Source organism: Echeneis naucrates, chromosome 7 (genome assembly GCF_900963305.1).
Source record: "Echeneis naucrates chromosome 7, fEcheNa1.1, whole genome shotgun sequence".
Lineage (NCBI taxonomy): Eukaryota > Metazoa > Chordata > Actinopteri > Carangiformes > Echeneidae > Echeneis > Echeneis naucrates.
Window position 1 is genome coordinate 11,365,611 of NC_042517.1, and position 27,765 is coordinate 11,393,375.

The 27,765-nt window shown below is 41.3% G+C and overlaps 1 long non-coding RNA gene across 1 annotated transcript; it reads left to right on the plus strand.

Moving 5' to 3' along the window:
• The first annotated feature begins 3,003 nt into the window (after positions 1–3,003).
• On the plus strand, positions 3,004–27,599 carry LOC115046468 (uncharacterized). The gene is made up of 4 exons (XR_003840929.1): positions 3,004–3,102; positions 10,817–10,887; positions 15,893–15,983; positions 24,502–27,599. It is a non-coding gene; the product is annotated as an uncharacterized LOC115046468 (long non-coding RNA).
• Positions 27,600–27,765: the final 166 nt, after the last annotated feature.

Here is a 27,765-nt window from a genome sequence, read left to right on the forward strand (position 1 = left end):
AGCAGAAATGGGCTATTATAAAAGTGGCCAAATAAGAAGCCAATTTTATGAAACTCACTTTATCTCATAAAAAACACATTTGTGATTAAATAATCTAAAAAAAACAACAACAAACAAACAAACAAAAAAAACCAAAACAAAACACACATTTTCTTATGCCACTTTGCCTACGTGCCTGATTGTGCGTCTTAGCTCTGATGACTTCACAGTTACTGATATTCATCTTTCATTTGCAGTTGAACTAACTTGCTAATTCTTGTAGTTGCGTTCTCACATTGACCCTGCTGGGAGCCGGTGCCCTGCAGATGACACGCCGATGAAGGGCTCAGTGAGAAAAACCCCGGCCTCCTTCTGCAAGGATGCATACTGAAACACCAGTTGGCACCGTGTGTGGGTTCTGCGGTTGTTCCTCTGCTGTCTGTCTGTCTGAGTTAAGAGTTCAGAGGTGCCTTTGTGGAGCTGAGGTCGTGAGAACCGAGCGAACTAGTCTGCCTGCGGCCGGGCACTGCGCCAGTCAGTAAATCCCCGCTGGCCTGCCAGGTCGTGCAGCCGCTCTGCGGAGGTGAGGAGGCAAACACACAAACGCGTGGCCGCCCAGAAGCGGATCCTGGTCTGGGAGGGAGCTGGGGGGGGGGGATCCAGCACTGACAAAATAAATTCATCCTATTTCATAGTCATATCCTGGCTCTTATTACCCTGAGAGAAACGTGAAAAGCGCCATTTGAACAGAAAATGTCTTCATGACACATTATTAGAAATTGGGGGAATAACAGGGATGATGGTGCAGGAAGCCAGATGTGGTCCGATTAAACGCTGCAAAGATTTAAAAACCTCGATCGACACGATGCGAGCAGACGGGCGGGAAGCGCTCTCCGGCGATGAAAAGGATTCCTCCAAAGGGCTGTATGTCCCTCGGGGATCGGTGCCGTCGTGTCCCCCGGGAAAAGTCGCCATTGAATGGGGCCGGGGTCATCAGAGGAGCCACAAATTATCATTCTCATTAGCGACTGAATGGAGGAACGCGCGCACAACGTTGCCGCCAAACTTTAACAGCAAATCTCCCTCCAAAAATTCCGGCTCACTTCTTTCTCAATGCAATTTCTTCAACAAACCAGTTAGACTACAACGAGTGCTGCATGTTTTATGAAGGATTGCATCACATCACTCCCTCTTACACATTTTAAATGAATACATAAATTAAATCAATACATATAAATGTGACCCATCACTGCCCATTCACCTTTACTGACACAAGAAAGTCAGACAAGAGTGAACCTGCTACGGTTTGTCTTTGTCAGTCTCTCTTGTTTTAAGGAGAGGATTGTTTGAGATTTTAGGGAAGATCAAAAGTTAAAAAGGATTAAATATTTTTAGAACTCAAATACTTATTATACACAATTTTAAACCTGACATCAATTTTTGATTTAAGCAGCAGATAACCTCTAGAACAAATGGCCTCTTTCCTCAAACTCTGAGACTTGTTTGCTGAATGAATAGGCGTCCCTGTTTCTCCAGGGGGTGGACTGTTTGAGAGCTCCACTGCTCACACTTTCTCAGGGTTGACAGGCTATATTTGCCTCTCAAACTGAAGACGCTGCAAGCTACGAGGACATAAGGAAATGTTCTGCATGCTTTGGCTGCAGGTTGTGGTGAAGGGAAAGGCAGGGCTGGGAGAGGTATGAGGTATGAAGTGTGTCTCTCTGCCAATCTGTGTGTGTACTGGACACTCCTCATTGCACCTGTTTCCTTGACAATCTCACACAGTAATATGGAGAGGAGGGTAAGGATGAATAGACCGACAGACAGGCCAGGGGAGGTGGGAACATGATAAAAAGAAGGTGTTGAAACAGCAGGGAAGTTCAAAATAATTCCCCCGAGTGTGTGATCCAACAATGACACCTTTGTAGTGTGTTATGAAGGGCATTGGGGCAAATGATTAAGTTGGAGATTAAATAGGCAGTTTATGGACTTACTATTATTATTATTTTGTGTGTTCCAGCTCACTTTTACCCGCTGACACCTTATTAACAGGTGCCCACCTTATATTTTATCGACACTCAGCTTCCTCATCTCGCTCCTAGCTCTTTTTTGGCTCTCTCCACGCTTCCATCCTGTGTTGGTATTTATAGCAAGAGGCCACTTATCCCTGGGACTGGGTGTGAAATGCTGGGTGTGTGCAGACGGAGGAGGTGAGGCAGGGGTGGCAGACGCAAGGGGAAGTGTCAGGCCTGATCAAATATCACAGAGTCCGGCTGCCGTGTTGATCCTCACCGCTTGTCTATAGAGCATATTTCTGAGACCAGCTTTGGCTTTTCAGCAGCTTCTACAGTTTCAAGACATGAGGTCTGTGCATCACAGCCTCTGCAACTGGTGCAGATTCCTGTAGAGAAAGTAAAAGGTCCTCTTGACAGAGCTAGAGATCAACCTCTTCGGCCTTGAAGGAACCTCTCCTTTAAATATGGGCACATTTTATTTATGTTTTATCTCCTGAGTGGTCTTCTTAGTCTTTCGCCTGCCACTTTGGCAGCTGTTCATTTATTTTAGCTCTGGTTCAGAGTTCAGCAGCAGTTGTATCAGAGGTTAACATTGACCTAACTGTGTATATCTCAATGTGTTTACTTTTGGACCAAGCAAATTGTTTTGTGTTAAACAAAATACTACACTAATGTTATGTCATGAACATTGACATGTTCTGCTAGAGTATGTATGTGTCAAAAATGACTACTGGTAATGTAGGATATTCTGTAAAATGTTCATGCATGTGTGTCTGACTCATCCACATGTTGTCTCACCACATGCCCTGACTTGTCCCCAATTTGAGACTTGAGAAACTCACACCCTGATCTGTCTTGTATGTGTTTTCAAGATGCCACAGTCTGTGACTGTTGTTTATGTGTGAGTGTTTCTCATCCTGTTCCTCCCCCTTCACCAGTCCTTCTCTGTGTTTGTGTGTATGATAGAACCGTATACAGATTTGCATTGCGTGGTTGGATGGCAGTGTGAGAAAAAGCATTTTGCCTGTTTCACTTGTGGATCCTATAAGATGAATAGAAAAAATGTGACCCTGCCACCAATCTCTTTTTAGAAAAGATGCATATAGAGGTAAGAAATGTTCAAACTTCTATGTCTTATTTAAAACGGATATTTTGACTTTTCATAGTTAGCAACTGCAATATGTAACACTATCAAAAGACATAGTTCCCCTGTTCCACTCCAATGAGCCATGCAAGTCAGCAGATACATCAACATCAGAGCCTTGTATCTGATCAATCTAACTGGCATTTTTATTTGTTAACTACACATCATTTAAGGGCACATCATTCATTGCTGCACTGTCTGGGTTTTCATCTGTGTAATTCAATACTCAGTGAAACTTGTGTAGCATTTTATACAGTCTCTGTGCGCAACAAGCACAGTTAGCTTTTTACTTTTATTATTTGTGACAAGCTGCTGCCATAGAAAGCCACGTTTCTTGAATACAGTGTGCACTTTTTATAAAGGTAATGATTTTTGCTCAGAGAGGATGGCGGTCTGCAGCTTAAGCATGCTGCTGTACTTGGTCTTTGAGGTCTTCGATAATTAGATAAGATTAAGTAAGATTTCAGCAACTCTGCACTTTTGGACGAGTCGAAGCGACAGAAGGGTGGCGAACAGCTGGAGCTGTTGTTTGTCCTCCTCAGCCTGGACGGACTTTTCAGGGCTGCAGTGAGAAGGATCAGAGGTCTCCATCAGGTGTGTGGAGCTCAGCTCGGGGGCAGCAGGCTCTGGACTTGGGGTTCTTTTCCCTCACATGAATCCTCAGGACCCCTGATGGGACTCTTAGTTGCCTTGTCTCCAAAGCAAACCGGGGTCAGGCCTCGTGATGCAGTGTCCTCCATAGTTATTCAGATCCGCTTCTTGGACTTTTTTTTGGACTTCTCGGACTTGCTTTTTCAACTGGGAGATAACAGATGCTCTCTGGTTTGCGGTGAAGTTTAATAACTTTCATCATGAAGAGACTTTTACTTATTTACTTCAGAGATCCAAAAGTAATATGCGTATTAAAAGTAATAGCGTATTTTATTTACCTCACATGAATTTGCACTGATTTGATTTGGTAAATATGAGGCAAAGTGCATCTCAGTTGTGTTGGTTAAGCTGCCTATTAATGCAACTGCTGTCATGTAATGTGATGACATTTTTGGACATAGTCTTTAAACAAATATAACCAGAAAACATGACCACAGCTGCTTCCCCTCGCCAGCCTGTGGATCTTTTACAAGCAGATTTTACGCCAGTTCTTCTGTTATGCTGCTGTACATATTGACTTCTTTCTTGTCTTTTGTCCATCCTTTTTTCTTCAGCTGTGTTTCAAACTTTTAACATGTAATCTCTACTTTCAGGCTATTCTTGCCTGAATTTCTGGCTAACATTTGCAACAAGGTGACAAGTTTTGTTTCAGTGCAGCAATGTCAAAGAACACGTCACTGCAGGAGAATTTAAAAGAAATGAACTGTTGCTCTCTTTTGCTTTGAGTTACTTTATCTTTTTATATAACAGAAAATGTAGAGTCAACATTGACAACATTTTCCTATCACATCAGTGGGAACTCAAGGAAACTCATAGTCCCTGTACATTACATTCAGCAAATGAAATACATACAAGCAGGTTTGATAGAAGGATATTCGACTCTGGGAGGTGTTGAAAACCCGTCTTTCCTGACCAGCTATCCCAGTGGGCTGAGACCTGTGGTCCTCTCTAAACCCTGGTTAAACTAGGTGGTGACAGCCACACTGTTGCAGGAACATTATCACTTTAGCACTGTAGAAACACAGGCATTGTCCCCTGAACGGGATGTCCTGGTGTCTGGTCTCATCTCACGTGGGCTGTCCTTTGTGTGTGTGTCTCTGTCTGTGGACACTGGGGCAAATCCTTAAAAACAGATGTGACCAGGATTTGAAAATGTGCCCTCACCTTTTAAAATGTTGAACTCTTCCTTCCCTGATCATGTCAGCACAGTTACATTTCTTTCTTTTTTATTTATGCATTTTGCCTACATATGGACTATGTTAGAAAATGTAAAGTAGATGTGTTTAATGTCTATAATGTATAGGGGAGGAGTGTGTGTGTTGGTGATGAGTTGGAGTGATGAGATAGGCCCTTGTCTTTTTTTTCTCTTCCTCTCTCTCTTTCTTTTTTCATTCCCTGGGAAGGTAAACACTCATCCTCTTTGCTCTTGTTTTCTTATGGTAACTGTTGAACAGTGTGTGTTCCACTTGTGGTTTTATTGCTTGGATTGTCATGCAAGAGGCGAAGGAGACCAAGTGTCAATAAGTGGACAGGCTCACTCCAAACATATGCACTGGGTGTGGGCAAAGAGAGCTGAGAAAGCAGCTGGGTACACACACGCACAAAACTTAATAGATACTGAATACCCTAAGGATGTTAGTTAAATATCACTCAAACCTGATACGAGAGCAGCTCTCGAAGCTATCATTTTCGTTTTTAAAATAATCCCTTTGGGACATACCGCTCTAGTTAAATGATATGATGTAAAATACATTGTCGAGTGTATTTTTCATATGGAGTTCTCTCTGAAAACTAAAATCCCAACTATATAATAAAGTTTTGAAAGTAAAACTGATTTCTACTTAAAAAGCACCAAAGCCTCTCTGTTTGTATGATTAAAAATACTGGCAGAAACAAAAAAACTGAAACACAGGACCCCCCAAAAGCCAAACATAACAAATAATACACTATTTCACTTTTGTCTCCCCCCTGTGGTGTGGGCTGATAAGATACTCAGGTGGTATCAGTGTCATGTTTCTTTTTAATAAGATCTTGTAGGTTTTTCTTCCATGGCCCCAGCTCCTGTGACATGCAAGGTTACGTTCATTTTCATGTAACTGCCTTGCACTAAACATTTACAGCAAAACTTCAGCTTGAGCTGGTGTTTGGACCTTACTACCATTCGCATAGATCCAGTTAACATTGGCACCAGACAACTGTACTTAAGCTGTTGGAGTCTGGGCAGAAATGGATAATGCTGCCATCACATCTAAAGAAAAGCGTTGTGTCCAAATGATATGTTGTATTAAATAACACAACATTTTGAAACACTTTATCTATCTACACATTCAAACTGCCCTGTGCACGTCATTCATCCCACTGTCACACTCTTATCTCCGCAGATAAAACAAACAGCTTTTTAGTGACACTCAACAAAGGACTGACAGAAGGTAAACAGTGCCTCTGCAGCCGCCTTGTGGCTCGGCTTGTGTCTCTCCGCCTGCTGGTGGGGGATCGCTCCAGGATGGATCACCCATCTAGTGCGACCACTCATCTCCAACGGGGCTCTGCTCTTGAGAGCTGAAGAGACTGGGCCTCATGATGAATACATAGGCCCATGATAAGATTAGCACGGGGCAAACACACACATGAGGCACTGTCTAGCATTTTACTTCTGTCTTCATTCATCAAGGAATCTCTCCCAATGTGAACGTCTGCCTCCCACTGACACTCTCCCTTCATGTCTCCTCTTCTCGTGATTTATTTAAATGTTTAGAAACCTCTAGGTCCGACTTCAAAGAATGATCATTGAAGTTAGTTCCAAAAAAAAAAAAAAAAACTACCCCCCACTTTCAACCACCTTCACACAGTTGTACCCAGTCATGCATGCAGACAGTTTTCATTTGACCTTCTTGTTTTCTTGTTATTAGTGGTCACAGCATTCATCCCTATATTACTCATTTAAGTCATCAGAGCTTGAAGCTTGAAGTTTTCTCTGTATTGATATATGTACTGTTTTTTTTTATTGCATTGATGACAGAGTCAGTGGGATGGATGCCATTAGGGATCCTCAAGCACCCCTAAAAATAAGAGTGGAATAGTTTTTTACCTTCCTTTTTCAATGCAAATCCAAATGAAATTACTTCTGAAGGCTGTTTTTATGCATTTAGTTTTTTAAATTAAAGCGGACAGTTGAAAATGGAGATGCCACTGTGGGATGAAGTTATTTTTCAAAGACTACCTAAATCTGTTTTTGTAAGTCCGACAGTATAATGAACACCCTATCTGTTGTAAAGATGTTTAAAATGACTGAAACACATCTTCTCAGATTTGTTGGTCTCATTCTTGTCAGATATTCTTTCCCTTACCCTGAAAGTCTGATACCCTTCTTTAACAAATGTAGATATATTAGTCCAAAATCACTTTAACATATAGGTTTGCTTTTTTTCAGGGCTCACCCCTAAAGCCCACGATTGGCCCAACGTAAAGGATTGATTAATTCTGTGGAAATGGCACATGAAACACCATCACTTTTCTTTTCCTTTTGCAATTTGAGTGAAGTTTATTCTGAAAAAATAATACTAAGAGTTATTGAATCAATAAGATAGTTGCTCAGAAGTAACAATAAATAACTTGTTAACCATGTATAAGAAGCTCTACCTACTCAAAGGGGTGGGAATTGTCTGGGGCTGATGTGAGTGTTTGTGTTGACGTATGTTTGCATGTGTTTGTGTGTGAGATGCCCTGCCACCCCCTGCAGTGCTGCGCTGCGTTGACTGACAGCACCACAGCCGCTGTACAATAGCTGATCTTTGCTCTGCGTCTGACTGTATAAACACAGAGTTGGATAGCTCCCTCATGCAGAACTCCAGTATTGATCAGTTTGGTGAGATCCCACAGCCACACTCATTGTCCTCTGCCCCTTTCTCTCCTGCCAATCAATAGCTCTTTGTGTTGATTTTTACCCATTGACAAATCACTCAGCTCTATTGCCTTTGTTTAGCTGTCAGTCAAGCAGAAGGTATCGCCTTATTTGGTCCTCATTCAGTCCCAAGTGTCACATTCCACATGGGCAGATCACAACCAGAGCAAAAGATCTGTATGATACTGATTATAACATCTGAAAATCTGATAAACTTGTCCCCTTTAAAATATAACTTAATTAATCAAACTTTTCAGATTTTTGCAATTCTATATGTATACATTTTTTACTGTTAAACAAGTCATATATTTTCCTGGGCTACCCTCCGAAACCAAAAATTCCCACGCAAGACTAAATACAAATTAACATCTTGTATTATTAACTTCATCCTCTTTGCTGTTTCACAATGGCAGTGCCCATCAAGCTGTCATCAGATGAAAGTCTTGTGAATCCTTAAGCCCTATTGTCTAAACCAGAACTTTCTTCATCAGAGAATATAACCTGAGCCCTGTAGTGCCTACAGACTGATGATGATGTTGGCCAGAGACAGAGATATCTGAGTTGTCACTTCCATGTAGAAATTCATAGGTTCATGGGGCAAAAATGAGTCAGCTCCATTTACTAGCAACTTTGTAGCTTCCTAAGAAGCCACCACAGTGCCAGTCACTGAAAGATAATTGTTGAAAACAAAATTTCCTTTTCTCTCATTTGTTCTGCCGTTGTGACGTTCACATTCTTCAATAATTCTTTACTGCTAGGAAGCAGGTGGAAAGTTTTGCTATCATCAATCAGCTGCCAAATCTGTCAGGTGATGTTATCTTTCTCTTCTACGAAAAAGAGATTGATTGAGCCAGTTTCCTAGAAATAAATCAACTTATAAAAAAAAATGTTGCTGTCATTCACTTCCTTCAAAAGAAGTGGGAGGGCTCCTTTGACTGCCATATGTGAGAGCATATGACACGTGTAACATTGATGTTTATGTTGGAATTAAAACATGATTAAGAGTAATGAGTGAAGCCTGTTTAACAGCCCTGGTGGGATAAAGTTTCATAACACATTAGTGTTATCACTATGACAGTAGTGTCATAGTGATAAGATGCACTTTGGCTCATGTGTGAAATTGACTGAATGAAATTAAAGCCAGATTTCAGATTTTGAGTCTTGTTGTTTGATGGCATTAAACAGACAACATAATATTGGGAAACTAACTCATGTATTAGCCTCCTGTTCGAATGCTTGAAAAGAGGTGGGACGTTTTGTAGCTACAACAAACCTTCAGCTGTCACTGACTCTCAAATGTCCCTACCGTCCAATGGCATCTGTTGATACATCTGTGCAGTTGTGGATGCAGGTTGGTTTTTCCTGTATGTGTTCATCTCATGGCGTAGCCCATTCTTTCCCAAATGGCCAGTTGCCATGATTCAGCCTCAGCGGTCAGAGGTTTCCAATCCTAGACACAACACTCTGTCCGGGAAAAACAACTCTCTGATGCCTAGTCTTCCTATATTGTCTGGGATGATTCCGAGTCGGGACAGGCTTATTGTTTGGATGCCTTTGTAGTGCAGGTCCATTGCTGGGGAATGTGGGGATTTCCTCCCTCCCGGGTATTTTTAGATCTCTGTGTGAATTCAAGGGAGTTCTGCATAATGCAGTGGAGTGTGAGGTCTAAGGGTGGGGTGTGTGCACTCATGGACATGTGTGGGAATCTGTGTGTCTACTCATCTGATCACAGAGAGGATGTTTGTGTGTGTTTATGTTGGGAGCTGCTCAGTCTACTTATGTGCTTAATCAATCCTCATCAGAAAAAAAGAAAACTTGGATGAGGAGAAATCAAGACAAATTTTCTGCTAAAACAAGACTGGAGCGCCAAACTTCAAGCTTCAGATTGAGACAGTCTGAAATTTCTTATTGTGTTTACCCACATGTTCTACTTTGACAGCTCCCGATTGGACGGCAGAGTCATCTGAATACAGTCCTGCTCTGGACACTGCTTGTTCGCTCAAGTGTTTCCGAGGGGAGGGGGCTTCACCAGGTCATCTGGAGGTTTCTGACCTCCCAGGATAATATTCTCCTCCAGGTCCCTCTCTTTGACAGCAGTCAATGGAGGCGTCCATGCAGAGGACAGCCGGGCGGATGGCTGGGGTGAAGCAGGGAAATAGATAGGTCATATCCAGAAGGACCTGTCACCTTCGAATCAAACCAAGTGAGATCTGCTTCCGGGTCTCACTCACAATCTGTCACCTTTACTGACACCAAGTGGAACTTTGGCTTGACCTGTCTTCTCTCTGTGTGTGTGTGTGTGTGTGTGTGTGTGTGTGTGTGTGTGTGTGTGTGTGTGCGTGCGTGCGTGCGTGCGTGCGTGCGTGTGTGTGTGTGTGTGCGTGCGTGCGTGCGTGCGTGCGTGCGTGCGCGTGCGTGCGTGTGTGCGCATGCGTGGGCGTCAACATCTTAAATCAGCTACTTGCTCTGAAATTGAAGGCTCTCTGAAACCAGTAAGAGATAGGTTATGATCATTGTTGTTCTAAAAATATAACTGTGGGACCTCTGGAGCAAAAGTAAAATAAGATGAGCTAAGAGCCAAGAGAGAGGTTCAGTTTGATTCTTGGTCCTTTTTGCACATCCAAACATTTGAAGTGGATGCAAAGGTTACCAGAGGTACGACACCTCATCAAGCGGTCCATCTATTGCTTGACTACACTCAGTAGTAATCCATCCAATTGTTAGAGGAATTTCTAAATATTGCACAACTACTTCTTGTAGTTTTGTGATATTTTGCTGGAGAAATGGAAACTGGAGCTGCTGGTGGAGCCAGATGAACACTAAGCAGATCATCATCATCCTCATGGCTAATGAGAGCTGTGTAGGCAATGAGGCAGATAAAAGAGGATTTCAAGTCATCTCAATCACAATCACATCACATCTCATTAAATAAAAATATTATATAGAATTATATATATTCTATCACTTCTACTCTCTATCTATCTATCCATCAATCTTTCTTTCTTTTCACAGTTAAAAATTAGAGCCGTCAGTATTATCGTATTAATCGCGATGGATTAAAGGGAGTTAAAGTCGTTTTTTTTTTTAATCGCATTAATGACGTGTTGCTATTTTGTCCCTTCACAGCTTCCTTGCTGTCAATGGTCAACAACTTCCTGCTTCCGAACGCTGCCGACGTCATGGAGATGGACGGAGGGGTGAGTCATTAAAATACTTCACTTCAAGTTTCCCCGCAACCCGAAAACGGATACGCGGTAGAAGATGAATGAATGACTGAATTTCACGTTTAAGGCGAACTGTATTTCTGAAGTAGACATTATATTTATTTTAATATCAATCTAAAAGCAAGTGCATAAAGTCATTGTCTGTGAAGACGCGTTGATGAGAACTGTTTGTCAGTCCATCCTTATTCACTAAAAAATAGTGATGGCTCTTAGTTTGCATACGTCACAATAAAAAGCAACCGTTAAGTATATATAATCCAACTGGTGTTATATTTTGGGATGTGATTAATCATGATTACTCCTCAGCTACCTTTTGATTAATCGGATTAAACATTTTAACAATTTGACAACCCCTAAAATATAGATGAAACCTTTTCAGTGTTAAAAATACTTTTTAAATATATGTTTATATATACATCTATTTATTTACATATGTTTATGTTGACCCAATGTGAATTTGTATCTACACTGAAGCATTAAGAATCTGCTGATTTTCCTCGAAATCAACGGCAACAGTCCAAAAACCTTAGTGAGTGATGAAACAGGACAACTCTACTGTCTTGTTCACACACTTATCTCTCTTGATGGAATTAGGTCTCATCTCCGCAGAAAGCTGATCTGTGAACTTCACTTTCAAGCCGTCCGGGCAAAAATTTAAAGCCTTATTTAGCAAGAAAAACACACCCCTGATTTGTATAGAAAAAAAATACAAAAGCTTTAAAAGGTTAATACCCTTTAATAATTCTGAAAGTATGATGTCTGTACACAGAATGTACACTGTACAATGCACTTCAGCAGGGCGACTTTTATGTTCTGTAGGTAAAAACACACAAATTCTGTACAGTAAGTGGATAGGAAAGGAATAAAATGCGCACACATTAAAAATTGAATAAAAAATTTTATTCTCTCAGAAGTATTAACAAAGTATAAATAATTATATTTACCTTATAAGTGGAAATATATATGTGTATATATGATGTATGCAAATCATTCTATGAACGGCACAGTTAAGAAGTCTTGTAGATATGAAGGGTTTCACAGACATATGCTTCTTTCTATTAAGTCTTTAAGTTCATGCTTTCTGCCTCCATCTCTTCCCTTTCACATTAAACAAAAAGAGAGGCCTTTAATGCCCGTATTAATGTAGAAGCAGGTGGTAAAGAAGCCTTTGTTAATCACTTAATGATGAATTCCCCCCACTTTACATGGTGGCTTTATCACCAGCCATTTACTTCTTGTGCATGGGCTGTGGAAACTTTATAAAAAGTTTATCTTACCATGAAATGAGTAGGCACAGATAAATGGCTAACGCAGGGTTTTGTCCATCAATGCAGTCGGCCTATTGGGGGTCCACCAACTGGGCAGGTTTGGACCATATGTCATCATTCCGATCCTTTGTGCCGGTTTGTCTCTGTGGCAACCGCATCAGCTGTGGCCATTGTGTGTCGGGATTCAATAGCCCATATATTCATTGCTGAGGTAGTGTGGGCACCGCAACAGAAACAAATTGATACATACAAGCCCCAGCCCCATTTGGCTCGCATGACACATTTCAAATGAACAAAAAAAGGACATTTTAGTCTGTTGAAAATCTTGAGAAAAGCTTGATCACCATAGTGACTGTGCAGTAAAAGCGGCCATGGGCCATTAAACTCCAATCAGATGTAAATTTTGGCTGCCCCCGGGCCCACGACTGGAAAGCCCCCTTCACAGAGCAGACACAAATTAAACAGTTTGTTTGCCAATTCACATGTCATCTTAATGGGTTTTTATTCGTTTGCCCTTTGTTTAAAGAAAGACAATTACAAATCGTCATTGATTTATAATACTGGACCACATTAGTTGTCTCCTTGTAGACTTATTTGTTATTACCTCCAGCTCAGATGGCTAATAAAGATAAAGAGCACTTTAAAAACAATGTGATATATTAATTAACCAGAACATAATTTTTTATCTATTTATACTTGTTTCTGAAAATGCTAGCAGTATTTTCCGACTTTTATATTCCAGTGAAATAATAATAGATAACCAGCAGCAAACCCAGATTTTTATTTATTGTTTTGCCAACTCTGCTTTTGCCCTCCATTCAAGTTACACTTACATTATGTTTTTCCTTTTTAAACTACTGCGAACATGGCATGAGTGAGTGTGTTATTGTTTTTCTCTATAAAAATGCCCTGTAACACAGGAAACAAGGTTTATGGAAAACAAGAAGCCACTGGGTGACACTGTCTCCAGGACAGGAAGCAATGTGCCCTTGTGATTGAGCAGAGAAAATATTATGCTTGACTCGATGGCTGGAGATCTGTCCAAGCCCGTTGTGCCGTCGGTTTGGTTTCGAGGTCACGTGTGGTGTATGCTGTTATTGTAATAATCAGGATTATTATGTTTTCGCAGTGTCTGGCGTCTGTCAAAGTAAACGGCAAAGGGAGGAAAATGGCTGCAGAATGAATGCTGTTAATGACTTCCATACAACTTATTGACATGCAACTTGGGACCACATGACTTTTACTATCAGCAATAATTATGGCCAGTGGAGTCCTGTGTTCTGTAATTATAATTAAACACACAGCAATAAGATAGAGCCATAAAACATTATTTATATCAGTAGACAGTAATTTTGTGTAATAATAGAATGGTTTTTGCAATTAGTGATATAACTGTGGGCCCATTTCATGAACATGTGAAAGGAAAGGGGAAAAAAGAACAAAACCATGGCTGCTGCTGATGTTAATGAGAAACGAGTATGTGCTCCTGTTGTTCAGTTTGTCTTCAGGAGGCTGCAGTCGGTCTTGTTTCTCCTATGGCCTCATACAGTAAAAGCGCCATGTTATGACAACACTGGAGAGGCAGAGCGCAGCGTGGGCCTCTACTGGCTCCAGACCAAGCTGACCTGGGACCTGACATTACCAGTATAGTTGCAGCCTCCCCATGGCTTGGCCTTTGTTGCGCAGTGCAGCTAACGATGCCCTGTCTATGTGCTGTGGTGTCTTCCATGCAGGCAGGGGGAATGCTAATTTGACAGAGGGATGATTAACTACAGCAGCCACAGTAGCAAACTGCCCCCCCACCTCCCAGAGAGATTTGACTGCTCTATTAAAGAGTTATTTTGGGTCTCAAGGGGATATTTACATGGAACAACATCTCAACAGTCTTCTCTTTTCAGGACCATTTCAGGACCACCTTGTGTGAAAATGATATTGTTAGCTTTCTTTGTGGTTTGCAAATGGACATCTTCATTTAAACAAAACAGCCACATTTACTTATCATTTTCAAGTTAAAGCCCGATTACAGTGAAATTCCACGAAGATGAAATGAGCTGCTTAGAAAGTTTAATTACCAGAAAGAAAGCGGCCATGAGGCCATGAGAGAGTGAAAAGGAGGCTGGATGGTGTACTGTCTGGCTGTCTGGTGTCCACACAGAGCTGCGTCTTGTCCACTGGTGGCTGTGGAAGATTCATTAAGCTCCACATTCATTCTCCCTGCACATGAGTGACAGGTCCCTCCAGCCAGTGTCATCCCTCTCCCTAAAGCACCGCAGATCAGTCCACTCCTCTCTCGCCCATCTGGCTGCCTGAGCCTAACAAGGGGCGTCCTCCAGCTATAAGAGGGAGAAAAAGTTAAAGACTCGAAGATCCCATCAGATTCTCTGTGGTCTGTGGGCTCCAATTATTCAGAGCTTATCTTTTCAGCTTGGCTGATCTCCAAATGAATAAAGTGCAGGCTGTATTACTGCCGGCCGGGTGCACCTCTAAAGAGGCTGAGGGAGGATCAGGTTTGTGGGTTATGGTGTCAATCTGGCCCTGACCCCCGGGGTTAGGGAGGTGACGTTATGTAGCGACAGCGCCTAGGCATCCCCTTGTAGCACCTCCATTTACACTCCGTCTGGGTAAATGGAAAAGGGCAATCACATTAGAGGAGCCTTCTTTCAATTTTAAAGCCTAAAAAGAAAGAGAGAAAAAAAACTCAAAGTCACAAAGTGTGTGACTCTTGACTTAAAAGTCAGCCTCAGGACTGACTAGAAAAGGTAGAAGTCAGAGGGTTAAGCTGGCACTCTGAGTTGTGCCATTCCTATCCAGAGCTGTATTGATTGGTTTTCTCAGAAGCCTACATATTTGGCAGATGGCTAGTACCAGTGTTAATTTTGACAGGCAACTTTCATTTATTTTTATTTTCAGTGTTTCTGATGAAAATGCCATTTAGTTTCACTCATTCGAAATGCTTACATTTTTGACTCGTTTTAGTCAATGAAATGCCATAATGATTTTAAAATCTACGGCAGATTAGTTTAAGTGCAGTTTCTTATTTAAAAAGTTTCTCTTGGATTTCCACTGTTTGACATAACATTTATTAACCTGGTAAAATTGAATGGTATTAAGGTTAAAACGTGCAATACAGACACATGATTAGTGTGTCATGACGTGTTATGACTCGAAACAAGTTTTTATTAAGGCAAAAGATTCAAATCAAGGGCAAAAAATTAAACTTAAATTAAGATGTCTGCTCGTCTCTTACAACCAAGTTTTTGTATCAAATGGCTGCAAAGACATTTTTGCAGAGTAAAGCTGCTGTTCACTTCCCAATACGCAAAGTGCTTAAAGTCCTTCCCTACCGCCTTGAAACAGAGATTTGCTTTAACTGGCTGGTGAAAATAAAATAACACTTTGCTTGGCTTTTTTTCTAACTTGTCATGTATTTTTTTATTTCATTAGTTTATAGTTTTTTTTTTTGTTGTTATTTTTAATTTTGCTTTCGTCATTCATTGACATTCAACATTTTGGCAAAAACATTTTTGTGATGCAGATAATGTTGGCCAGTAGTCGCTGTTTTAACATGAAGACATAGTCAAATTCAATCTTTCAGGTTCCAACAATACGTTTTTTTGGAAACATAAATACAGTTATCAGTGGATATTAACTAATGAATCCCTTGAGATGATGCCAGTTCCCTTTAATGTACACTGACCATTTTTTTACAGGCAAAGTAATCAAGAATCTGATCTGGACTTAATATGGGACTATCATCTACTAATGTTCATCAGACCACTCTCTCATACTGACTGAGACCAGGTATGACATTTAATTATCTATTTCCTTGTTTTGAATTGAAAGAAAAGAAAAAAAAACAGCCATATCTGTTTGGAAGTTGTGTCTGAGTATAAGGCACATCAGATGATATTTCAGGATATCTATTCCCTGGAAACCATGACCAGTTTCAAATACGCTTTCTAAATATTGACTCGTGAGACAGTTCATTTTCCAAAGTCCCGAGAAAAATCCCCCCATTATGAAAGTGTTTCACACCCCTGGTTTCACCACCTCATCCCTTCGGGTTAAGTGAAGTGACACCCCTGGGTGAGTCCCACTCTGCACTTGGCACTGAGCAAGGGGCACAATGGGAGACTGGTGGTGCTTCGTTTATGTGTCGGCCCTTCTATCACTGCGATTCTCCAACTCTTAGATCTACCGACAAGTGCTGCCGATGCCTCTCTTTTCTTCTGCCTTCATGGAGATAGTGGGGAGATTCTCATGCCACTGCACAATGCCTAAACAAGCGGGTATGTCTAATTCAATTAAGTCCACAAGGCTGTGCCAAGTGGGCCCTGGTCCGATGTGACAGGGATAATGAGCAGGCAGACAGGAGGAGGAAGGGGGTTGGTGGTGGGCAGTGGGGGGCTGAAGAGGGAGCCTTGCACTCATTCAAATGTTCATACGTTATTCTTTTTATATCCCGCTCTGGACTGAGGTTGATGAGGGACGTTGAGAGTTTGGAAACTATAAGTGGCATGACCCCTAAATTCTTAAAATTCAGTGTTTAGAAATCTTTCCAGGTTGGGATTTGCCTGCTGTTGAGGACGGTGTCAAACTAAATGTTTGTTGGAGAACAGTCCTGTAACCCTTTATTCCCCTGATTATTCAATTAATATTCTTTCGTCACATTTATCAGTATAGAATAAAATGTACCTTCTTCATCTGTACATTTTGTTGTAAGAACAAAGTGCCCCAAGCAAAAGACAGTTTCAGTCTTTCAGTCAAAATTCCTAAAATGTAAACTGTTTACATTCATCTGATGAAGTCACTCTAGTGGCTGTAAGATAAAACCAAAAACAACATTTAAAAAAAATCACAATATCTTTGACTTAAGCACAGATTTTCACATCCTATTTCCCTCAGAACTCCTGTCCATCCATATGTAGCCAAACCAAGTCGACACTGGGTGAGGATGGGCTACACCCTGGACATGCCATCAGTTCATACCAGGGCTGACATGTAGAGTCAAACAACCTTTCACACCAAAAGTCACACCTATGGCTGAAAGGGACCAATTAGACTAATATGTGTGTCTTTGGACTGTGGGAGGACGTTGGAGATGGAGAAAGAACGTGCAAGTTCAACACAGAAAGACCCAAGGCCCCGCCATACTGCCAATGATTATCCCCGAACTTTACCCGAGTAGTCACTGTCTAAAATCCCAATGACAACAGTCTTCTAACATTGACGAGGTAGTGATTTTACTCAAACCATGTTTTCCCTCTAAGCCTGAGCAGTATTTTCATCCCTAAACCAAACAAACATTAACTACGAAAGTGTGACATTTGAAGGTGATGATCTGTTATGATGTAGTTCAGGTCATATCAAAAAACACTTTCCATAAAAAAAAAAAAACAAAACATTTTGTTTCATTTGGCAGACTAATGTAGTTGCAGTCGTATATATGTTTTTATTTTATGGAATATTTTTTCAAATGTAAATTAGTTCTAATAAGAAGTTTGCATAAAAGAAAAACTTGTCACATGTCCTTATCCAATGTCAGAAATGAAATGTGCTAAATAGTGCTGCAGTCATGGTTGACAAGGAGTTAGACATTGTTCAAGAAAACCTGCTTTTCTGCTTTTTCTTTACTTATGACTTCAGCTGGGAAGTATCTCAGACCTGAGAAGCCTTTAGTTTCACTGAAGTTTCCAAAGAGCTCCTGCTGCTTCGCTGGGACCCTTGTCCCACACTGGCACAAAAAGCCCCTTAAACGTTTGACTTTCTCACAGAAACAGCTTGCTAAATGGTATTTCTGTAATGGACTCCTGCTAGGGTTCATATGCGTTGTATAGCCACGTTGCACAAAGTTGAGTCAACATGATTATCATGAGAATACACCCAAAGAAAGGCCCAAAAAAGGTTTTTTGAATAAAAATCTGAAACTATAGAATTCTTTGTTTTCCCAAGGGGAAAAAAAGATGAAAATCAAAGACATCGATGGCCATTTTTTTCTATCGGAAAAGTGCTGCCGAATGAATGTCTTATTTACATGCCAAAGGGAAGGGCCAAGGTTTTAAAAAGACGGGAAAGCAGGGGCCTCTATTATAGTCGTGCTGGTCGCAGAGGCAGTGGCTACTCTTGCAGCCTCCCTGCCAGGCAGCAGTTAACAAGGCCTTGGCTGAATTAAAGAATGGCAATGAGTTTTTAATTGGTGACACATTATATTTATCAAGCTGACAGCAGAGTGACTGCACTGCAGCCTTTCTTGTTTTGTCCTTGTGTGTGCATTACTTCCCCCTAGGTGCCCCTGCATGATACCCCCTGTCTGTCAGGGTCCCTCACGTGTGAAGAAAGAAGAAAAACATAATAATCGAGCATCAAGTTGAATGATAACACTGAATTATTCATTAGGGTCCCTTAAAATGCTGGATAAATCAACCCCCCCCCACCTTCTTTTTTTAACAAAGCTTCTCTTTGTCACTCAGTCCAATCTCACCAGTTTAAGGTTCAGTATAGAGACAAATGCTTCTAAGCCCTTTTTATCCATCATGACAGAAGTTCTGCCGCAAAGCCGGAAAAGTTATTAACAAGTCTTTAATATTTGGATGGGAGTGTTTGGTCACCTTTTCTATACATGGTTTTTCTGTGTGCCTCTCCTATACACAAAGCAGCTTGTAACTTAATAATTGTACTCAAAGTTGCTAATGTGACCATGTCATCACAATATTTTGATTTAAAAACATTTATTTTTAGCTTCAGCAGGTGCAATAAATTTAAATACTGTTAAAATCTCTTCACTGGGAACTATCTGCTCATTATTTAACAATTAAACTGCTCTTTATAATAAAGTCCTAAATGAGGACTGGATGAATTTATTACATGCATGTAGTAAATTTCCTGCTTAATTAATTCCAGCATATTTCAGTATAAATACAAATACAAAAGTGTTTCTAAACAACCCTCTGGTGAGCGAAGTGACCTACATATGTGAGTTAGTATAAATTGTCAGATGTACAAGAGGATTACCTGAATTGTAATTATTTTTTGTATTTTATATTTTTCAATTAAACTGTAAAAAAATCACTTGACACAAAATAACATTCTTCAAGAACAATATGTAAAATACATCAAACTCAAGATAAAATCTTTTGAAGTTTATGGGAGCATTTAAACCTGAGATTATGTTGCGTATAAGACAATTAAGAAATAAGCACCAATGCAATAAAAAATAAAGTGTCACAGACAAGGCGTGTATTAACAAAGATGTGTTGAGCAAAGTGGAAGATTATCTATAGTTCAGTTTCCCAACCAATCTAATCATTTAAAACAAGAATCATAATCAAGCACGGGTTAGGCCACGAGTCCGAAAACACCTCTTGAACTTCTAACAAATATAGAATTTTTTTTTCCTTAACATAGCCCATGGCTACGCTGTTTACATGATACCTACTCCGTTTAAATCTGTTTAACGCCGCTTGTTTTTGAGTAACAGCAGGTCCCAAACAGTTTTAGAAGAAATCTTTTGTTGTCTTCGGGGCGTTTCCAGAGTAAAGGGGGGTAAAAAGTGGAGGTCCTGGTGATGCTGTTCATAATGGTTGTGAAAGAAAGGGAGCAAGCGAAGGAGGACTAATGAAATATTTAAGATTTAGGCTAAAAAGGAACTCTGAAAAACTTTGCAACAAAGGGGTCTGCTGAGGGCCTCCATTGTCCCAGGACCTGGCGGAAGCAGGGGCCAAGCTGCTACAGATGTGAGGAGGGCCCATATTGAGGCAGAATGTGTAGGCTCTGCTCACAGCTGTGTCACCGCACTCCCGCCCCAGCCACCAGCCCCCTGCCTTTGTGAGCCTTTGTAAGGGCCACAGAGCGGCGATTTTACACCGAGCTGATTGCACAGCAACAGCTTTGTGTCACCAACAAGAAAGCCCTGCCCAATCCCAACCATCGGCATTCAGCCCTTCTGCGTCACAGAAACACATATTCATCCCGATCCCATCAGCCCACACTGAAATTTAGCCTCATAGCTTTTTATTATTTAAGGATGACAAGGTGATGAATCCCCTTTCAGTTGGCTGATATGAACTGAGGTGGTTGTTTGGGTGGGGGTGGGGGTGGGGGTGGGAGCAGGGAGGTTGGGGCTCATCCTCCAGCCTCAGGATCTCCCTATTTAGCGGCTAACTGCTTTTGATTAATGAAGGGCCCATTCTATGTAACATATGCCACTTTCAGGGCCCAATAAGGCTGCCACTTTGGTGATGTTTTTGAGTAATGATGTCACAAGGTCACAGTGAGAAGTGTATACAGAAAGTGAAACGAAGGGAGAAATTCAGCTCATCTTCAAATGGGGAGTAAATATGTTTAACTAGGTGGTTGGTTGTTTAAGGGGAAGATAAATACATACGCTGGTTTTACTAAAAATAATTTTAGTTAGTTGGATCTCAATCAAGCCAGTTTATATTCTATTTTCTGACAAAACGTAAAAATTACTTTATTTGTAAATTTTCATTTCTCATATAATGATAATGTTTATCGTTTAGCAATTACCTTTACAAGATTTGTCATTTTTATTCTGCAAACAGTTTTTTGGAATGTGGCCCTTGGTCTTTCTCTGCACTAATCTGCTACCTATAAATGCTTCACTTCAGAGATGATTTGACCCCTCAAATTAGAGTGAAACCTTCCCAAATGCTCAGCCCCAGTGTCACTCAAAGCTGTGAGGCGACTTCAGGCCTGAACACAAAGTGACACATAAAAAAAGGGTGCAGAAGCTTAACACCGGCGTTAACACATGGTTCACTTCATTTAGCTCATAAAAGTTTCTTAATGTGGCTAAAGCGATGAACAATGTAATGGCCTTGGGAATGACTGGGTCAGAGCTTCAGAGTTAAACCAATGCCTTTCAACAAATCAACAAACTCTTTAAGTCGCTCTCATTAAATATTCCATCTGCAACTCCAGTTTTAATATTTTGAATTAAATAATTTTTGCACATGATGTATCCATGATTGAAGTATTAAGAATGCTAAAATGTTCCAGTAGCCCTAGCTGTATGGACCCCATGATGTTACCACAAACACCTCATAATACAAACTACTGTGCTTTATTTATATGTGGCATGAATCAGGTAGCAATAAACTGCTTGGAATCAACTGGTACATACTGTGTATAATCTCTTTTTAATGTGCTCTTCATTAGTCCCTCCATTCATTTTTTGTAAATGTATCTCTCATTCCTCTGACCTTCTTAGTTCTTTCCCCTTTGCTCTTTTTTTAATTGCCCATATTTAAATAGCAGTAAAAAGTATTTTATTTGTACCTGATTCATGTGACAACATTATTCACTTCATGCAACATCAACAAACATCTGTGTTATAGTTATACCACAGCTTCTCTGATAATATACTCATAAGCGGTGTTGTGCAAGAGTGAGTTCACAACAGGTTGATATTTTTATGAACTGTGAACGGAGTAGTTCAGTTATTATTTATACGTCAATGAATTTAAGGTAAAAACTGGCACAACGCTGATCATAAGTCCTCATTGGTCATCATCCAAACTTACTCTGTTCTAACTTAATTTAAAGTTTAAAGGGTCGGTTGACAAAATTCCACTTTCCTCCATAAATATTATTTTGCTGAGGAGTGTGTGTGTGTGTGTGTGTGTGTGTGTGTGTGTGTGTGTGTGTGTGTGTGTATGGGCAAACTGGCTGCCTTATGTGGAATGAGGCCATCAGATAAATGAGCAGTTAGTGGAGGTTTTTCCCACCAAAGGCATTTTGTGGTTCTCCCAACAGTAGGATCCAAAGAAGTGCAGTAATGACATCACTGAAAGTGGAAAAGTTTTACCTCCACTGATCTTCTTATATTGTGTCTGTTTGGATCAGCGCTGCCAGAGTTATGGCTACCAGTGTAGCCTCCGTCCACTGGGACGCTTAATGCCCCTGATAGATCTGAGGCTGGTCGAGCGAGTCAGGCACAGAGCGCTTGATAAAAACCAGACACAGCGCTGGCTAACCTGTTAGCCTCCCCTTTCTTTAAGCAGGGGTTTGTTAGCTGCACTTTCCTGGGAGCTTGTTTCTCTGTTCTTCACAAAGACCTGTCACGTTTAATGGCCTGTTTGCTGAGTGGGTTGCTGTAGCCCTCTCCAGAAGAAAGCTCCACAGAGAAAAGCTCATGGTCAGCTAATGCAGATTAATATTCTTTAAAAAGGTTCGGGGGACAATTAAGAGAGTGTTTCCCATGGTTCTCCCCCCAGTGGTGCACGGCTGCTTGTGCAGGAACTCGTCTGTTTGATGGACTCTGAATGCATCTTATTGATGGGGGTCAGAGATTAGAAGCAGCCGTGCAGGAAAAGAGTGAAAAGAGGGTCCCACATGGTGGTCTCAGTGTGGCTCTCACACACACATCACCACTAACAGCTCTTCCACTTGTCTGTCTGTGAATGGTATTCATCTCAGCTGAATGAGTGATTGAGTGCTGCATGTCCTCTCACAGAGATTCACAGATACAAGTGTCACAAAGCAGTTTCTATTTTTCCCTGTTGCATCTTTTATTCAGCTCTCTTATGATAGAAGTTGCTGAAAGCTTTTCTGATGTATTTAATAATTGCTACAAATTCTCCCTAAAAAACGAAGTCTGCCACTTGATACAGAGATGTCGCACTGTTTCCTCGGCCGCGTCTGTCTGCATACGTCCTAGCAGCATGCCAGAGCAGTAGCCTACAGCTCTGACATGTGTGAGTATTGTAGGTCATGACTTTGCCAGACAAACACTTAACCATACACAACGTGAGGACACCACACTGACTGCACACACCAGATGGATGGGAATGAGACGATACTAATCTGCACCACAAATATGTGCATTCGGTGAAAATGTTAAAACTGAAATTTTACAGACTAAGGTTGATTCATAAAAGTGATAGCAAAAAAAAAAAACAAAAAAAAAAGATGGCCCCTTGCTGTGCTGAATGAGTCACTTCATCAGGGAAGCGATCTGAGTCACATGAGCGTAAACCAGCTGCCTTCCTGTTGGTGGCAAAGTCTGCCTACGTGACACCAGGATTCACACAATCCTATAGCAAGTACAATCTTCAGATAGATAACCTGTAAAACTGAAATAACGATGTGTTTTTTCCCCGGCACACAGTCGTATGTTTACAGTACAGTTCTGTGAGGCGCTTTCGGATGCTCTCCTATAGGATAGCCCACTTACAGCAGTAGCCGACCATGCAATGGTAATTAGAGGAGTGTTTTGGGTCAAGGAGAGAGCAAGGGTTTTTGTTTGCCTCCATCTCATGATTGAATGGGCATGTATAGGACCATGAATGAAAAGAAGCCAATTAAGCATGGGGTGGTTTGATTTTTTTGTCCTATGTTGTAATTAGGCACAGGCTCCAAAAACCTCCTTCAAGTACCTTTTGGGTTGTTTTGTTGTCAGGATGTATCATTAGGGCCAAAATGATCCGCCCAGGTGCTCATTGCCTGAAATGTTGAGAGATTATGTAAAGAAAAACGGCTGTCCACAAGGTTTCGGGGCTTATAACACACTCTGTGGGTCATACACAGACTCATGAGTGGGGTCCTTAAATTCTGCCAATCAAGTCAGTTCAAACAATGACAAACATGCTTCACATTCAGGTAATCGGAGAAAATAACATCTGTGACGTCATGCTGAGATAATTCTTCAAAAGATAGCCGTAGAGTGAGTAATTATGAGAGCAATTATTTTTGTCCCTTTGACATTTCAAAGGCACTTCAGGATGTCCGTTACCTTTGATGGTTCAGAGCCAGGAAGTGATTTCAGTTGTTTTAAATGTCTCAAATCATTCACAACTGCATCCAGTAACTGAAAGGCTTTTTTCTTTGCATCTCAAGTTTGTAGAGTTTACATTTTTACACTGTCTCTTTAAAATCGTTGTCAGAAAAAATACAGCAACTCTAACATTTTACTGTCTGATTGCCTGACTGATTGGAATTATGCCCCCACCGGTTGATAACCAATTATGTCTTTCGTGTTGTGCTCAGATATAAAATCCCAGCTGTGTCAAACAATTAGACAAAACAGGAACCATTGGTATGCATATCTGACCAATTAATCAGATACCATGACCGCATAAACTCCCCACCCTGCGACACATACACCCACACACATGCGCTGACTCACTGCCTGAGAAACCGAAGGTTCGGCAGCTGCTGTCAGAGTGGGCAATGAAGGGGAGGGGGTGCCAAGGGACATGGGAAGGATTTGAGTGTGCCATGTTAATAACGCACAAGAGGCCTGGGCCAATGGTCACTCCATTATTAATGTGCCACCTCTCCTCTCGCATCTGACCCACAGATACATTCCTGGTGTAATGGGCAGCAGCTGGTCCCGAGGTTTCCGGGAGGACAGCTGAGAAAAAGCAGAAGGGGGCGACTATGGGGAACACCCATAATTATCACCCCCCCTCCACCCCCGTACACCGCCCCCACGAGGCCCAAACCTGCTCCCTCCCTGCTGGAACCACTGCTCTCTCGCAACCAGGAAATCATTTAGATTCATGGAAGGCAAGATAGAAAACAATTACTCAGAAAGCACACGCTACATCAGTGAGGTGGTGGGGAAGCTCTTTCTGCAGTTTTTACTGGTTCGTTCAAATCAATAGCACCAACCATCTGACAACCTTGATCATACCTTGATAAAGGATTGTATTGCAAGATACAAATACATTTTATATCCACTGGAAAAGTGGTATTAGGACCAGGTGTGAATTGTTTTTTCTCTTTTAATACTTTGATAATAACAATATCTTGAATTAATTCATCTTGTATTCAAGGCATTGTGTGTACGTACTGCTATGGTCCACTTTGTTTATGAAGTTTTACCACTTGCTTAGTTTAAAAATAGGTTGACAGAATATTATTAGCAAAGAATGACAAGTATTTTTTTTTTTCTGGTAGTTAAAGGCAAAGGCAAAGAGGCACGAAAGGCTGACAGATAAAACGATAAAAAAATCAAGCCATAATAATCAACACGATCTGCGATATATCTACAGAAAGCATCACCTGATCGATCTAGAAATCACAAAAACAACTGAACAACTTCAGTACACTTTACTTCTAACACCACCCCTAAAACCTTTGAGCTACAGTTTGGAAACTGACCCTGTGTTTAAAAAAAAAAAAACAGCACTGTGGTTGAACTTGATTGCCAGGAACATTTTTTTTTTCAAAAGCACCTTCTTTCAGTGTGTATGTGTACACAAGAAGTGGGGGCTGACACACAGACCTCAGTCTTGGCTGGTGACCAGCGGCCAGAGCAGCGTTGGCAGCAAGACCGTGAGAAACAGGGGGGCGACACCCAAATGTCATCACAGCTGCAAAACTGCTGAGCATAAAAGCCAAATTACAGAAATATGTACCCTGAGGCCTCCTGACAATGAAAACAGAGCCGCGTTTGAGTGGCTGCTGCCCGATGAGTGCAGTGGAAGTTGTCCTGCGTTATGTTTCGTGGGATTTACTATGAGCAAGGAACTCCAGATTCCGCAGCTGCCGACAGACATCAGGCCGCACGTGTGGGTGGCTGTGTGGAAATTCATGCTGGGTCAGCCTCGCTATTATCAAACCATGTTGTTGCTTATCAAGCCCAATGTCCAATGAATGTGTGTTTACATACTGTAAGAGGGAGGTCCCGGGAGACAAGAAGCTACATCGTGCAGACATTTGTCCTAAATGCTGGGATGTTTTCAATCCAAATAGCTTTAATGTCTCAATTACACAGCACACATTATGAACACTATGCAGTCAGTACTTACTATATTATTTAGGTGTTTTAGATTCATGATTAGGAGCTCATTACTCCAAGTTTGAGAACTGTCATAAACACCTGTCATCACAACCCCTCTTTGGCAGGAAGTCTTTGATTGGTTAGCCAGCCCTGTTCAGGGCATAACTGTCTGATCTCAAAATATCTTCACAAATTGAAACTTTTCTTTCTTAACAGATCAAGAACAAACTCTGATGTGCATTTGTGCCAGCCGGGCATGAAAATGATAAAAAATATGTGTGGTTGCAGTGAATGGGTGTTGCAGGCTTTGGCTTTATAACACAGGATTTAAAAAAATGCATAACCTGTTCAAGAGTAAAGTGCCTCTCCCCTTTGTCTTTATGACTAATTGTTGCTGCCTATGGCTATTGAAGTTGTAAAACCATTTCCTTTTTAACATTTAGCACTTTGAAAAACTGGTTTTGTAAGATGACTTCCATATCCATCCAGTTATACCATTTGGAGTGCGGAACTGTGCTGTCAAGCCAGCGCAAACTTCAAGTGCACAATTTGAGTGTGCCTTCCAGTTAAAAGTGAAATTGACATAATGACATAATATACTGACATATTATATTGACATAATATCATATATTTTAAATAAAAAGACAAACTTTTCTTACATAAGGGTCAGAATCATTATGCACACCTTCCACAGCCTTTCACCTCCCTACATAAAGAGCTCTCTACTAAACTGAGGGAATATTCAAGGTGGAGATAATCCCTACTGTACTTAATCCTCCTCTAGTTTCTCACCCCTAAATGCTGCCAATGTCCGTTGCCATGCTGGAAATTAAACCTCAGTCAGTGTTATGCCTCTACAGGCTTTAGCAGCTTCAGGTCAAGCTGATACAAATGTATCATCTAAAGTTGTTACTTGTTCTCAGATCTGGCAAACAAACTCCATAGATCTGAACCAGGGATAGCAACACTGATTTTATGGACAAATGACACGAATTTCATCCTTTTCTTCCCACTTTTTTAACATGGAGTGTCTCATTTTCCACACATAAAAATATAATGCCGTCACAGTAATTTGGAAGATTCTGCAATCACACGAAGATTGAAAATGTCTCTTACATTCATTATGTGTGTACTTTTCACTGCAAACATCTACCTGTCCTGGAGTTTTTCATCTAAGATATTCAAAGATAAAACAGCTATGGTCTTGCTGTCGAGAAATAATTGCCTTGTGTATTTATATATACACAGGTGTGTGTCTACATGTTTGTATATACAAGTGTACAATAGTAACACAGCACAGACTGATGTTTATTTGTACGTGGAAGCGAAGCTGGGAAAGTTTGAGTGTGGCAGCGGCCAGGTCAGCGGCTGCAAGGGAGGTAGATTTGAGGTTTTGGCCGGTCGTGGGTGTTAGCAATGTGAGCTTAAGGAGCGCGATGAAGAGAGAAGGGGTGTGCAGAGAGGGAGAGAGAGAGAGAGAGCTTGCACTTGTGCCTTTCAAGGTGTGTTATTTGTTCAAGGCTGTCCAAACATTTACAGAGCGCTGGCAGCCCTGGAATGCAGAGGCAGGGCCGAGGCTGAGAGCAGCAGCCGTGGGAAACCGCTGCTCTCCTCAACCTCTGCAGACTCGTTCCCCCTCGGGCAGAGTGTCAACACAGACAGTGCCAGAGATGTGTGGGCCTGATAATGACAGGTCCCGTCAGCAGGCATGCACACACACACACACACACACACATGCAGTTTGAACAGGCATACAGCCGGGCTCATTGCCTCGCTTCAGGCTGACACACATAAACAGACAGAGGCAGAAGCCAGAGGCACCCACCCTCCCACACA